This window comes from Bos indicus, chromosome 7 (assembly GCF_029378745.1).
Source record: "Bos indicus isolate NIAB-ARS_2022 breed Sahiwal x Tharparkar chromosome 7, NIAB-ARS_B.indTharparkar_mat_pri_1.0, whole genome shotgun sequence".
NCBI lineage: Eukaryota > Metazoa > Chordata > Mammalia > Artiodactyla > Bovidae > Bos > Bos indicus.
In genome coordinates, this window is record NC_091766.1 from 63,646,455 (window position 1) to 63,661,434 (window position 14,980).

Sequence of the window (14,980 nt, forward strand, 5' to 3'; positions counted from 1 at the left end):
GAATGTGAAGTCAAGTGGACCTTAGAAAGCATCACTATGAATAAAGCTAGTGGAGGTGATGGAATTCCAGTTGAGCTATTTCAAATCCTGAAAGATGATGCTGTGAAAGTGCTGCACTCAATATGCCAGCAAATTTGGAAAACTCAGCAGTGGCCACAGGACTGGAAAAGGTCAGTTTTCATTCCAATCCCACAGAAAGGCAATGCCAAAGAATGCTCAAACTACCGCACAATTGCACGCATCTCACACGCTAGTAAAGTAATGCTCAAAATTCTCCAAGCCAGGCTTCAGCAGTACGTGAACCGTGAACTTCCAGATGTTCAAGCTGGTTTTAGAAAAGGAAGAGGAACCAGAGATCAAATTGCCAACATCTTCTAGATCATGGAAAAAGCAAGAGAGTTCCAGAAAAGCATCTATTTCTGCTTTATTGACTATGCCAAAGCCTTTGACTGTGTGGAGCACAATAAACTGTGGAAAATTCTGAAAGAGATGGGAATACCAGACCACCTGATCTGCCTCTTGAGAAACCTATATGCAGGTCAGGAAGCAACAGTTAGAACTGGACATGGAACAACAGACTAGTTCCAAATAGGAAAAGGAGTATGTCAAGGCTGTATATTGTCACCCTGCTTATTTAATTTATATGCAGAGTACATCATGAGAAACGCTGGGCTGGAGGAAGCACAAGCTGCAATCAAGATTTCTGGGAGAAATATCAATAACCTCAGATACGAAGATGACACCACCCTTATGGCAGAAAGTGAAGAGGAACTAAAAAGACTCTTGATGAAAGTGAAAGTGGACAGTGAAAAAGTTGGCTTAAAGCTCAATATTCAGAAAACAAAGATCATGGCATCTGGTCCCATCACTTCATGGGAAATAGATGGGGAAACAGTGGAAACAGTGTCAGACTTTATTTTTTTGGGCTCCAAAATCACTGCAGATGGTGACTGCAGCCATGAAATTAAAAGACGCTGACTCCTTGGAAGGAAAGTTATGACCAACTTAGATAGCATATTCAAAAGCAGAGACATTACTTTGCCAACAAACATCCATCCAGTCAAGGCTATGTTTTTTCCAGTGGTCATGTATGGATGTGAGAGTTGGACTGTGAAGACGGCTGAGTGCTGAAGAATTGATGCTTTTGAACTGTGGTGTTGGAGAAGACTCTTGAGAGTCCCTTGGACTGCAAGGAGATCCAACCAGTCCATTCTGAAGGAGATCAGCCCTGGGTGTTCTTTGGAAGGAATGATGCTAAAGTTGAAACTCCAGTACTTTGGCCACCTCATGCGAAGAGTTGACTCATTGGAAAAGACTCTGATGCTGGGAGGGCTTGGGGGCAGGCGGAGAAGGGGACGACAGAGGATGAGATGGCTGGATGGCATCCCTGACTCAATGGACATGAGTCTGAGTGAACTCTGGGAATTGGTGATGGACAGGGAGGCCTGGTGTGCTGTGATTCATGGGGTCGCAAAGAGTCAGACATGACTGAGCGACTGAACTGAAATGAAAGGAGTTGGTCCACGAAGAAGGTATTACTTTCATGAACCTATACGCCTGATATAAGAGCCTAAATGTAAAGCAAATGTGAACTTACATAATGGGAGAAATTGACAGTAACACATTAGTAGTACAGGACTTTTACATCAATGGATAGATCATCCAGACAGAAAATCAATAAGGAAACAGTGGCCTTCAAAAACATATGCAACCCCAATAGACTTAATAGATATATATACAATACACCCCAAATCAGTAGAACATACATTCTTTTCAAGTGCACATAGAATTTTCTCCAGGATAGAGCACATGTTAGGCCAGAAATCAAGTCTTAATAAATTTAAGAAGATTGAAATTATATTAAACATCTTTGTTGACCATAATGATATGAAACTAGAAACCAATTACAGGAAGAAAAATAGGGAAGGAACCCAAAGCATGTGGAGACTAAAACAACATGCCACTAAAAAAAAAATGGGTCACTGAAAAAATAAAGAGGAAATCAGATACCCTGAGACAAATGAAAATAGAAACAAAATTTCCCCAAATCCATAGAACTCAGCAAAGTAGTTCTAAGACATAAGTTTATAGTGACAAAGGGCTACCTCAAGAAACAAGACAAATCTCAATAACCCACCTTTCCATTTAAAGGAATTAAGAGAAAAAGGAGACCAAACAAAGCCCAAAGTCAACAGAAGGAAGGAAATAATAAAAATTATAGAGGAAATAAAATATAAGATGCCATTTTTCCCCTCCCAAAAGAAAAAAAAAAGGTAAAAGGTCAATAGAAATTACAGCTGGTCTTGGAAAAGATAAACAAAATTGACAGATCTTTAGCTAGACTCATTAAGCGAAAAAGAGAGAAGTCTCAAACAAAAATATAAATTAAACAGTTAAAGTTATATCCAATATAACAAATATATTAGCAATCATAACAGAGAACTATGAGCAGTTACACACCAACATGTTGGACAGCCCAGAAGAAATAGATAAATCCTAGAAACATAGTTTTCTAAGACTGAATCATAAAGAAATAGAAAATGTCAATAGACTAATTAGTAGTATTTAAATTGAATCAGTAATAAAAAAAATCACAACAAATGAAAGTTCAGGATCAGATGGCTTCACAATGGAATTCTAGCAAACATTTAAAGAGTCAATACCTATCCTTCATGAACCATTCCAAGAAATTGAAGAGGAGGAAATAAGTCCAAACTCATTCTACAAACCCAGCATTATTATCCTAATATCAAAACCAGACCAACACACTACAAAGAAAATAATAGGTCAATATGCCAACAGTTTTGCCAAAAGAACACCCTCTTCCAACAACACTAGAGATGACTCTATACATGGACATTATCAGCTGGTCAATAACACAATCAGATTGATTATATTCTTTGTAGCCAAAGATGAAACTCTATATAGTCAGCAAATAAGACTGAGAGCTGACTGTGGCTCAGATTATAAATTGCTGCTGCTGCTGCTGCTGCTAAGTCACTTCAGTTGTGTCCGACTCTGTGTGACCCCATAGATGGCAGCCCACCAGGCTCCCCTGTCCCTGGGATTCTCCAGGCAAGAACACTGGAGTGGGTTGCCATTGCCTTCTCTGATTATAAACTACTTATTTCAAAATTGACTTGTACGTGAAGAAAGTATTGAAAACCACTAGGCCATTCAGGTATGGCCTAAATTAAATCCCTTGTGATTATACAGTGGAAGTGACAAATAGATTCAAGGGATTAGATATGATAGACAGAGTGCCTGAAGAACTATGGACAGAGGTTCATAAAATTGTACAGGAGGCAGTGATCAAGAACATCCCCAAGAAAAAGAAATGCAAAAAGGCAAAATGGTTCTCTGATGAGGCCTTACAAATAGTTGAGAAAAGAAGACAAGCAAAAGGCAAAGAAGAAAAGGAAAAATATACCCATTTGAATTCAGAGTTCCAAAGAATAGCCAGGAGATACAAGAAAACCTTTTAAAAGAACAATGCAAAAAAATAGAGGAAAACAAAAGAATAGGAAAGCCTAGAGATCTCTTCAAGAAAATTATAGATACCAAGGGAATATTTCATGCAAAGATTGGCACAATAAAGGACAGAATGGTATGGACCTAACAGAAGCAAACGATATTAAGAAGAGGTGGCAAGAATACACAGAAGAACTGTACACAAATGATCATCATGACCAGATAACCATGATGGTGTGATCACTCAGACTTCCTGGAGTGCAAAGTCAAGTGAACCTTAGGAAGCATCACTATGAACAGAACTAGTGGAGGTGATGGAATTCCAGTTGAGCTATTTCAACTCCTAAAAGATGATGCTGTGAAAGTGCCACACTCAATATGCCAGCAAACTTGGAAAACTCAGCAGTGGCCACAGGACTGGAAAAGGTCAGTTTTCATTCCAATCCCAAAGAAAGGCAATGCCAAAGAATGTTCAAACTGCCACACCATTGCACTCATTTCATACACTAGCAAGGTCATGCTCAAAATCCTTCAAGCTAGGTTTCAATAGTATGTCAACCAAGAACTTTCAGATGTACAAGCTGGATTTAGAAGAGGCAGAGGAACCAGCGATCAAATTTCCAACATCCATGGGATCATAGAACAAGCAAGAGAATTCTAGAAAAACATCTGCTTTACTGACTATGCTAAAGCCTTTGACTGTGTGGATCACAAGAGAATGTGGAAAATTCTGTAAGAAATGGGCATACCAGACCACCTTACTTACCTCCTGAGAAATTTTGTATGCAGGTCAAGAAGCAACAGTTAGAATTGGACATGAAACAACAGACTGGTTCCAAATGGGGAAAGGAGTAAGTCAAGGCTGTATATTGTTACCCTGCTTATTTGACTTATATGCAGAGTGCATCATGTGAAATGCCAGGCTGCATGAAGCACAAGCTGAAGTCAAGATGCTGAGAGAAATATCAATAACCTCAGATATGCAAATGACAGTACCCTAATGGCAGACATTGAAGAGGAACTAGAGTCTCTTGATGAAGGTAAAACAGAAGAGTGAAAGAGCTAGCATGAAACTCAACATTCAAAAAGTCAAGATCATGGTATCCAGTCCCATTACTTCATGAGAAACAGATGGGATAACAATGGAAACAGTGACAGACTTTATGTTCTTCATTTTCACCATCTGAAGATGGTGACTGCAGCCATGAAATTAAAAGACGCTTGCTCTTTGGAAGAAAAGCTATGACCAACCTAGACAGCATATTAAAAACCAAGACATTATTTTGCTGACAAAGGCCTCTATAGTCAAAGCTATGATTTTTCCATTAGTCATGTATGGATGTGAGAGTTGGACCATAAAAAAGGCTGAGCCCCAATTGATGCCTTTGAATGGTAATGCTGGAGAAGACACTTAAGAGTCCTTTGGACAGCAGGGAGATCAAACCAGTCAATCCTAAAAGAAATCAACCCTGAATATTCATTGGAAGACTGATGGTGAAGCTGGAGCTCCATTACTTTGGCCACCTGATGCAAAGATCCAACTCATTGGAAAAGACCCTGATGCTGGGAAAGATTGAAGGCAGGAGGAGAAGGAGACGACAGAGGATGAGATGGTTGCATGGCATCACTGACTCAATGGACATGAGTTTAGCAAATTCTGGGAGTTGGTGAAGGACAGAGAAGCTTGGTGTCCTTCAGGCCATGGAGTCACAAAAGTTGGAGATAACTGAGGGGACTGAACAACAATAATCCTGGATGAACACAGACAAAAAAAATCCTCAGCAAAATATTAGCAAACAGAATTCCACAATGCATAAATAGGATCCTATACCACGATCAAGTGGGATTTATTCCAGGTCCACAAGGATATTTAAACATATGCAAAATCAATCAATGCAATACACTACATTAACAAAAGGAAAGATAAAAACACATAATTTCCTCAATGTATGAGGAAAAGCATTTGACAAAATTCAACATCCATCCATGCTAAAAATTCTCACCAAAGTGCATATAGAGGGAACATATCTCAATATATTAAATCCTTTTAAAACAAACCCACAGCTAACATCATACTCAATGGTGAAAGGCTTTCCAGCCTTTCCTCTAAATTCAGCAATAAAACAAAGATGACCATTACCATCACTTCTATTTAACATAATATTATAAGTCCTAGTCACAGCAACTAGGGAAGTAAAAGAAATAAAACACAAATTGGAAGGGAAGAAGTAAAATTGTCACTCTTTGCAGATGACATGATGCTATAATATATTTAGAAAACCCTAAATTCTCCACCAAAAAAATTTTAGAATAAATAAACTCAGCTAAGTTTCAGGATACAATATATAGAAATCTGTTACTTTTCTATACAGTAATAATGAAATATCAGAAAGAAAACAATTTCATTTATAATCAAATCAAAAGTATTTGATTATAAGCAAATAAAAAAGAGTATATGTAGGAATACTCAAAAACTGTAAGACACTGCTAAAATAAATTGAAGATGACACAAATAAATGGAAAGATATTCTGTTTTCATGGATTGGAAGAATTAATATTGTTAAAATATCCCGGGACATGAGGGAGAGAGGGGATACACACGCACACACACACACACACGTAATTACAACTAATTCACATAGTTTTACTGCAGAAACCAACACAAAATTGTAAAGCAATTTTCCACTGATTAAAAAATTTAAAAAGCTAAAAAACTATCCTTACTATCTATAGATTTAATGCAGTCCCTATTAAAATACTCATGACATTTTTAACAGAATTAGAACCAATAATATTAACATTTGTGTAGGACCACAAAAGACCCTGAATAGTCAAAGCAATCTTGAGAAAAAAGATCAGAGACAGAGGTATTACACTCCCTGACTTCAGACTATACTACAGAACTACAGTAATCATCACAGTATGAAATGGCACAAAGAGACACACACAGATCAATGGAACAGAACAGAACCCAGAAAGAATCCCACATTTGGCCAATTACTCTACTACAAAGGGAGCATGAATATACAATAGGGAAAAGACAGGGTCTTCAATAAGTGCTATTGGGAAATATGGTCAGCTACATGTAAAAGAGTGAAACTAGAACCTTTTCTCACTCCTCATACAAAAATAAACTCAAAGTGGATTAAAGACCTAAATGTAAGACTGGAAATTATAAAACTCTTAGAATAAAATAGATGCAATACACTCATTGACATTGGTCTTAACACAGCTGGGTGATCTGACCTTAGGAGAGTTCTTTAACCTGAGTTTCAACTTTCTTATTTTTAAATATAGAAAATAATAGTACCACATCATTATAATGAGGGTTAAATGAAATACTGCCAATAAAATTGTTAAAAGAGGACCAGGCACATATGGTAATTTTTTTCTTTTTTTACATTATCACTCTTTATAATTACTATAAAGTAATGACTTTTGAATTTAGAAAAAAAATTCAGGGGCAATGCCTATAGCATTATCCTATTTTTATAAAATTGTATGTGTACACATGCATATGTTTTTCTATGTTTTGATTGTAGATAAAAGTATAACATGATAAATACCAAACTATTAACACAGGTTAGGTGTCTCAGATGGTAAAGAAGTCGCCTACAATGTGGGAGACCAGGGTCCTATCCCTGGGTTGGGAATACCCCCTAGAGAAGGGCATGTCAACCCACTCCAGTATTCTTGCCTGGAGAATGCCAGAAGACAGAGGAGCCTGGTAGGCTACAATCCATGGGGTCACAAAGAGTAGGACATGATTGAGTGATTAGCAACACATCCAAGAAGAACTGCTTGGGGTTAGGGGAGAATGGTAGGTAATATCCCCTTTTCTTTCTTTTTTTTAATATAAATTTATTTATTTTAATTGGAGGCTAATTACAATATTGTATTGGTTTTGCCATACATCAACATGGCTCCACCACGGGTGTACACGTGTTCCTCTTTTCTTAATACATCAACATCTTCTTTGATTATTTACAATGAGCATGTACTTTTTTCCAATTAAAGAAAGTCTCCAAATTCAGTATCCACTTATTTTATATTTTATTTGCATTTTTAGAGTTATCAAATTCTGAAAATTAGAAGTGTTAATTGCCTACTCAAAAAGCTTTACCTACAGAAAGACATCTGAATACAGTAGTACGTTTTTACAAAACCCTTTCTAAGCCAGCAATTCAATTTGCTCCTTTAATCTCTCCTATTACCATTGATTACTTTCAAATCATCACTCACACTGTTTTCCGCCTCATAATGCAGGACATTGAGTATTCCATGATGGAATATTCATGCCACATGATGTGCTGTTTCCTCTGCCCTTAAATGCCCTTCCCTAATTCTTGGTCTTGTGACTGTGTGATCCCACTTCTTTTTTATACACTATGAGAAAATGTGATTTTCTACCAGTAGGTTTCATCCTGCTGCTTCTATTCCCAGTTACCTTACCTCTTCTAAACTATGACCATACATGACACTGATTGGTTTGGGAGCTGTTTTACGTTAGATTCCAGGCCCTTCTAAGACTCTAGTGCTACTCACTTTGATTTCTCATTGAGCCTTGTTTCTCTCTGGAGTCTTGCAGATTAAGTCTGTATGACTGTTACTGATGATCAAGTCAGATTAATTACCGGGATAAGTCTGAGCTACTCCATGGCATCAAGGAAAGTGTAATCTAATTATTTTTATAAATGTGAATATTCTTTTGCTTATAAAATATCACCAAACCAGTTAACCTGTCAATGACAAGTATGGTTGTTGTAGAAAAATTTTTTTCTGGGCAATCAATGGGGAATTAGAGAGGGTAGAGGAGTATAAGTGGGGTGTGCCGTGATAGAAAATACACCATTACCATCTGATTTTCAATGTCCTTTTTAAAGAGCAATTTTCATTTTTTTATAAACAGAAAGATAATTTTTAAAAGCCTGTAGCCAAATATTAATTAAGTTCAATGTATTTTTTATTATGATTAGTCCTGTTTGGGTCCTGTTTAAGAATTCTTTGCTACCTGCTCACCTCAAGGTCATGAAGAATCTCCTATATATTATTTTCTCAAAACTTGATTGCTTTTTACTTTTCCAGACCCAGGGCCACAGGCCCACTGACCCTCTTGATGGGCAGAGGAACCACCTGGAGGAAGCTGGCTTGGAGAAAACTGAGGCTCAATGTCCTTTACAGCTGAGAATGAAAAATGTGCTGCCCTGTCAAGAAAGGATGCTGCAGCTGTCTAGCCATCAGCCAGTACTGTGGCCTGGCTGGTGAGCCCTGAGGGACTCCAGTATGGAGACCAATGGGTAGACTATTGCCAAGCCTTCAGCCACTGCAGACACTCCCAGTGGTGCATCCTGAGGGGATTCAGGATGGAAAAGAACAAGATACTGGCATTGGATAGCTAAGGTGCATAGCAAAGGAATGATTTCATTAAGCCCAGATTCTTGTTTTGTTTCTTCCGCTACAAGAAAAAAGCTAAATTCATTCATGTGAGATGCTTAGTTTTCTCTAATAGTAAGCTTTTGATGTTCTGACTACCTGCTTTTGTTGCAAAATTCTTATATATCCATCAGAACAGTACCTCAGAGCTATCTGAGAGGCTGTCTCCTGGGCTTGAGCCCTCAAAAAGTCTGCTGAATAAAACAATTCTCAACTTAAATAAATAAATAATAAGGAAAAAAAACTGTGAAAAACACAAATATGTGGAGGCTAAACAATACGCTAGCAAACAACCAATGGATCACTGAAGAAAATCAAAAGGAAAAAAAAAATACCTAGAGACAAATGAAAACCAAAGCACAATGATCCAAAACCTGTGGGACTCAACAGAAGCAGTTCTAACAGGGAAGTTTATAGTGATACAGTGTTATCTCAGGGAAAAGAAAAATCTCAAACAACCTAATCTTACACCAAAACAACTAGAGAAAAACAAACAAAACCCAAAGTTAGAAATCATAAAGATAAGAGCAGAAATAAGTGAAATATAGAGATGAAAAAAACATTGGAAAAGACCAATGAAACTAAAAACTCGTTCTTGGAAAAAATAAACAAAATTGATAAACTTTAAATCAGACTCATCAAGAAAAAGAGGGAGAAGGCTCAAATCAATAAAATTAGAAATGAAAAAGAAGTTACAACAGACACCACAGAAATGCAAAATATCATAAGAGACTACTACAAGTAACTCTATGCCCCAAAATATAGACAATCTAGAAGAAACAGACAAATTCTTAGAAATGTATAAACTTCTAAGACTGGACCCACAAGAAATAAAAAATATGAATAAGCCAATTATAAGTACTGAAATTGAAATGGTGATTTAAAAACTCCCAAAAGCAAAACTCCAAGACCAGATGGTTTCACAGGCAAATTCTATTAAATATTTAGAGAATACCTATCCTTCTGAAAATTTTCCAAAAAATTTCAAAGGAAGGAACACTCCCCAAAATTATTCTGTGAGGCCTCCACCATCCTGATTCCAAAACTAGACAGCACAAAAAGAGAAAATTACAAGCCAGTATCACTGATGAATATAGACGCAAAAATTCTCAACAAAATACTAGCAATCCAAATCCAACAATATTTTTAAATGATCATACACCATGATCAAGTGGGATTTATCCCAGGGATACAAGGATTTTTTTTAATATCTGCAAATCAATCAGTGTGATACACCACATCAATAAATTGAAGAATAAAAACCATATGACATCTCAATAGATGCATAAAAATTTTTAACAAAAATCAGCATCCATTAACTCTCCAGAAAGTTGGCATACACGGAAGCTAACTCAACATGCTGCTGCTGCTAAGTCGCTTCAGTCGTGTCTGATCCTGTGAGACCCCATACATGGCAGCCCACCAGGCTCCCCCGTCCCTGGGATTCTCCAGGCAAGAACACTGGAGTGGGTTGCCATTTCCTTCTCCAATGCATGAAAGTGAAAAGTGAAAGTGAAGTCATTCAGTCGTGTCCGATTCTTAGCGACCCCATGGACTGCACCCTACCAGGCTCCTCCGTCCATGGGATTTTCCCAGGCAAGAGTACTGGAGTGGGTTGCCATTGCCTTCTCCCTACGTCAACATAATAAGGGCCATATATGACAAACCTACTGCTAACATAATACTCAACAGTGTAAAGCTGAAAGCATTTCCTCTAAGATCAAAAATCCTCTAAGACAAGGATGTCCACTCTCTCCACTTTTATTCAACATAGTTTTTGGAAGGCCTACCCATGGCAATTAGAAAAGAAAAATAAGGAAAAGGAATCCAGATCGGAAAACAAGTAAAATTGTTCCTGTTTGCAAATGACATGATATTATATATAGAACATCCTAAAGATGCTATGAAAAAACACTAGAGCTCATCAATGAGTTTGATAAAGTTGCAGGATACAAAATCAATACACAGAAAATGAACATTTCTATACATTAACAACAAAAGATCAGAAAGATAAATTAAACAATTTCATTTACCATTACATCAAAAAGAATAAAACACCTAGGAATAAACCTACCTAAAGAGCCAAAAGACCTGTATTCCAAAAACTAAAAAATATTGATGAAAGAAATGAAGGTGGAAGAAACAGATGGAAAGATATACCATGTTCTTGGATCAGAAGAATCAATATAGTCAAAATGAATATACTACCCAAGGCAATCTACAGGTTCATTGGAATCCCTATCAGATTACTAATTGCATTTTCCTTTCATAGAACAATTTTTTTCACTAGAATAATTTTTTTTTTAATGGAGAAAAGATAGTCTTTAATAAATGGTCCTGGGAAAACTTGATATCTGCATGTAAAAAAATGAAATTAAAATATTATTTAACCGCATACACAAAAGTGAACTCAAAATGGATTAGAGACCTGAATATAAAACTGGATACTGTAAAACTCTGTGGAAAACAAGCTCAACTCTCTTCAACATAATTCACAGCAATATCTTTTTTGCTCTGTCTTTTTGAGTACTGGAAACAAACAAAAAATACAAATGAGACCCAATTAAACTCATAAACTTTTTGCAAAGCAAAGAAACCCAGAAACAAAACAAAAATACAACCCCAGAATGGGAGAAAATATTTGAAAATGATGTGACTGACAACTGATTAATCTCCAAAATTTACACACAGTTCTTCAGGCTGAATATCAAACACACAAAAAAACAAAAAAAAATTTAAAAAATGAGAAGAGTTAAGTAGACATTTCTCCAAAGAAGACATACAAGTGACCAAGAAAAGATGCTCAACACTGCAATTATTAGAGAAATGCCAATCAAAACTACAATGAGATATCACCTCACAGCAGTCAGAATGGCCATCATCAAAAAGTCTACAGACAGTAAATGCTGGAGAGGGTGTGGAGAAAAGGGTATCCCCTACGATTGGTGGAAATGTAAATTGGTGCAGCCACTATGGAAAACAGTATGGAGATTCCTTTAAAAACTAAAAATAGAACTATAATATGATCCAGGAATCCCACTCCTGGGCATATAATCAGAGAGAGAAACATAGTTCTAAAGAACACATGCATCCCAGTGTTCATTGCAGTGGTATTTATAATAGCTAGCACACGGAAGCAAACTAAGTGTCCATCAACAGATAAATTAATAAAAAAGTCATATACATACACAATGGAATATTACTCAGCCACAAACAAGAATGAAGTAATGCCATTTGCAGCTACATGAATGGATGTAGAGATTATCACACCCAGTGAAGAAAGACAGAAAAAAGGCAGATATCACATAATATCATTTATATGTGGAATCTAAACAAAATGATACAATTGAACTTATTTACAAAAGAGAAACAGACTCACAGACTTAGAAAATGAATTTACAGTTCCCAGGTTGAAAGTGTTCAGGGGAGAGATAGATTGGGAGTTTGGGACTGACTTACACACACTGGTATATTTAAAATAACCAACAAGACCTAGTGTATTGCACAGAGAACTGTGCTCAATACTGTTTAATAGCCTAAATGGGAAAAGAATAGATACATGTGTATGTGTAACTGAATCACTTTGTTGTAACACATCTGTGTTAATCAACTACAATATAAAATGATTTAAAAAGTAACTGAATCATTTTTTTGTAACACATCTTTGTTAATCAACTACAATATAAAGTGATTTTTAAAAAAATTACAAAAAGTTGTCAACCATAGTTAAAGAGTGAGTGAGTGAGTGAAGTCACTCAGTTGTGTCCGACTCTTTGCGACCCCGTAGACTGTAGCCCACCAGGCTCCTCCGTCCATGGGATTTATCAGCTGGAGTGGGTTGCCATTTCCTTCTCCATAGTTAAAAAAGATCTAGGTAAATGGAGAGACATACCAAATTTATGGGTTGGAAAACTAGATATTTCCAAGATGGCTATTCTATACAAATTGGTTTAAAGGCTCAATGTGATTCCTCTGTTAAAGTCGTAAGAGGCTTTCCCCCCCTGTGTCTTGAAATTCATTCAGTAAACTTTTACCATTATAGTAAGGGTACAGCTTTGAAAATTCCTTTTTTCCTACTTTTGAAAGTTTATGATAATTTCTCTTCTAGGATGCCTCACTGTCCATATTTACTCATTCAATTTTTCCAGCTCCTACCCTCATTCTGTCCCTTTTAAAGTACCATATGGAAAAAAATAACATATGTCTGATTTATAATAATAACTCAGTGGTCTGGAGGCTGTCCCCACTGATGGTCTGTGAGGATAACCCTATGCAACTAGAAAGGATGAAACTGTGCGAGTAAAACTGTGTACGATAGTGAATGCTTTCCCAGCATCTGCATCTTCTTTGGCTTCATCTATTAAGGTTCTGATGAGCCTTTTTTCACATCTGTGATCTGTGCTTCTTTCCTCAGCTGCCACCCTGGTAGAGCGAGTAAGAAAAGACAATGGACTCATCCAGCAATTCATGGTATATCAGCTCATTTATAAGGTTTCTAATAATAACTGTTCATACCTTAGCCTGATGGCAATTGCAACGTCCTCCCAGAAGTTACCCCTGATATTGCCTCTTGGAATTCTGTTTTTTAGCTTCTCTGTGTGCTAATGATACTACATCTGAACTTCTCTTACACAGGTATTTAAAACTATAGAAAAGAGTTATATTCTCTTCAATACAGGCTTAGTCTTTTAAATACAGGCATTTATAGCTACAAGAAAGAGCAGAATGTAATTTGTAGGCTTGCTCCTTCGAAGAAAAGCTATGACAAATCTAGACAGCATATTAAAAAGCAGAGACATTACTTTGCCAATAAAGGTCCGTATAATCAAAGCTATGGTTCTTGATGAAAGTGAAAGTGGAAAGTGGAAAAGATGGCTTAAAGCTCAACATTCAGAAAACGAAGATCACGGCATCCAGTCCCATCACTTCATGGGGAATAGATGGGAAAACAGTGGAAACGGTGTCAGACTTTATTTTTGGGGGCTCCAAAATCACTGCAGATGGTGACTGCAGCCATGAAATTAAAAGACGCTTACTCCGTGGAAGGGAAGTTATGACCAACCTAGATAGCATGTTCAAAAGCAGAGACATTACTTTGCCAACAAAGGTCCATCTAGTCAAGGCTATGGTTTTTCCTGTGGTCATGTATGGATGTGAGAGTTGGACTGTGAAGAAGGCTGAGCGCCGAAGAATTGATGCTTTTGAACTGTGGTGTTGGAGAAGACTTTTGAGAGTCCCTTGGACTGCAAGGAGATCCAACCAGTCCATCCTGAAGGAGATCAGCCCTGGGATTTCTTTGGAAGGAATGATGCTAAAGCTGAAACTCCAGTATTTTGGCCACCTCATGCGAAGAGTTGACTCATTGGAAAAGACTCTGATGCTGGGAGGGATTGGGGGCAGGAGGAGAAGGGGACAACAGAGGATGAGATGGCTGGATGGCATCACTGACTCGATGGACGTGAGTCTGACTGAACTCCGGGAGTTGGTGATGGACAGGGAGGCCTGGCGTGCTGCAATTCACGGGGTTGCAAAGAGTCGGACATGACTGAGCGACTGAACTGAACTGATGGTTCTACAGTAGTCGTTTACAGATGTGGGAGCTGGACAATGAGAAAAGCTGAGCACCGAAGAATTGATGCCTTCAAACTGTGGTCCTAGAGAAAACTCTTGAGGGTCCCTTGTACAGACAGGAGATCAAAGCAGTCAATCCTAAAGAAATCAATCCTGAATATTCATTGGAAGGACTGATACTGAAGCTGAAGCTCTAATACTTTGGCCACCCTATGTGAAGAGCCAAAGCTTAGAAAAGACCCTGATGCTGGAAAGATTGAAGGCAGGAGAAGGGGACGACAGAGCATGAGATAGTTGGATGGCATCACCGACTCAATAACATGAGTTTGAGCAAACTCTGCGAGATGGTGAAGGACAGGGAAGCCTGGCGTGCTGCATTCCATGGGGTCACAAAGAGTCAGACATGACTGAGCAACTGAACAACAAAATTATGTCTGTAAGTTCCTTGAGGACAAGATTGATGTCTAAATGAGAGCTCTGTCCACATGTTGGTTAGTATGTCACT

At 37.6% G+C, this 14,980-nt stretch overlaps 1 long non-coding RNA gene across 2 annotated transcripts in view; it reads left to right on the plus strand.

Annotated features, from left to right (window-relative positions):
• The window catches only part of LOC139184205 (uncharacterized), a 307,785-nt gene extending 294,839 nt beyond the window's left edge, over positions 1-12,946 (plus strand). For both annotated transcript variants that reach the window (XR_011567766.1, XR_011567767.1), the window contains one exon: positions 8,557-12,946. This is a non-coding gene — a long non-coding RNA (uncharacterized lncRNA). The remainder of the gene's footprint in view (positions 1-8,556) is intronic.
• The last annotated feature ends 2,034 nt before the right edge of the window (positions 12,947-14,980 follow it).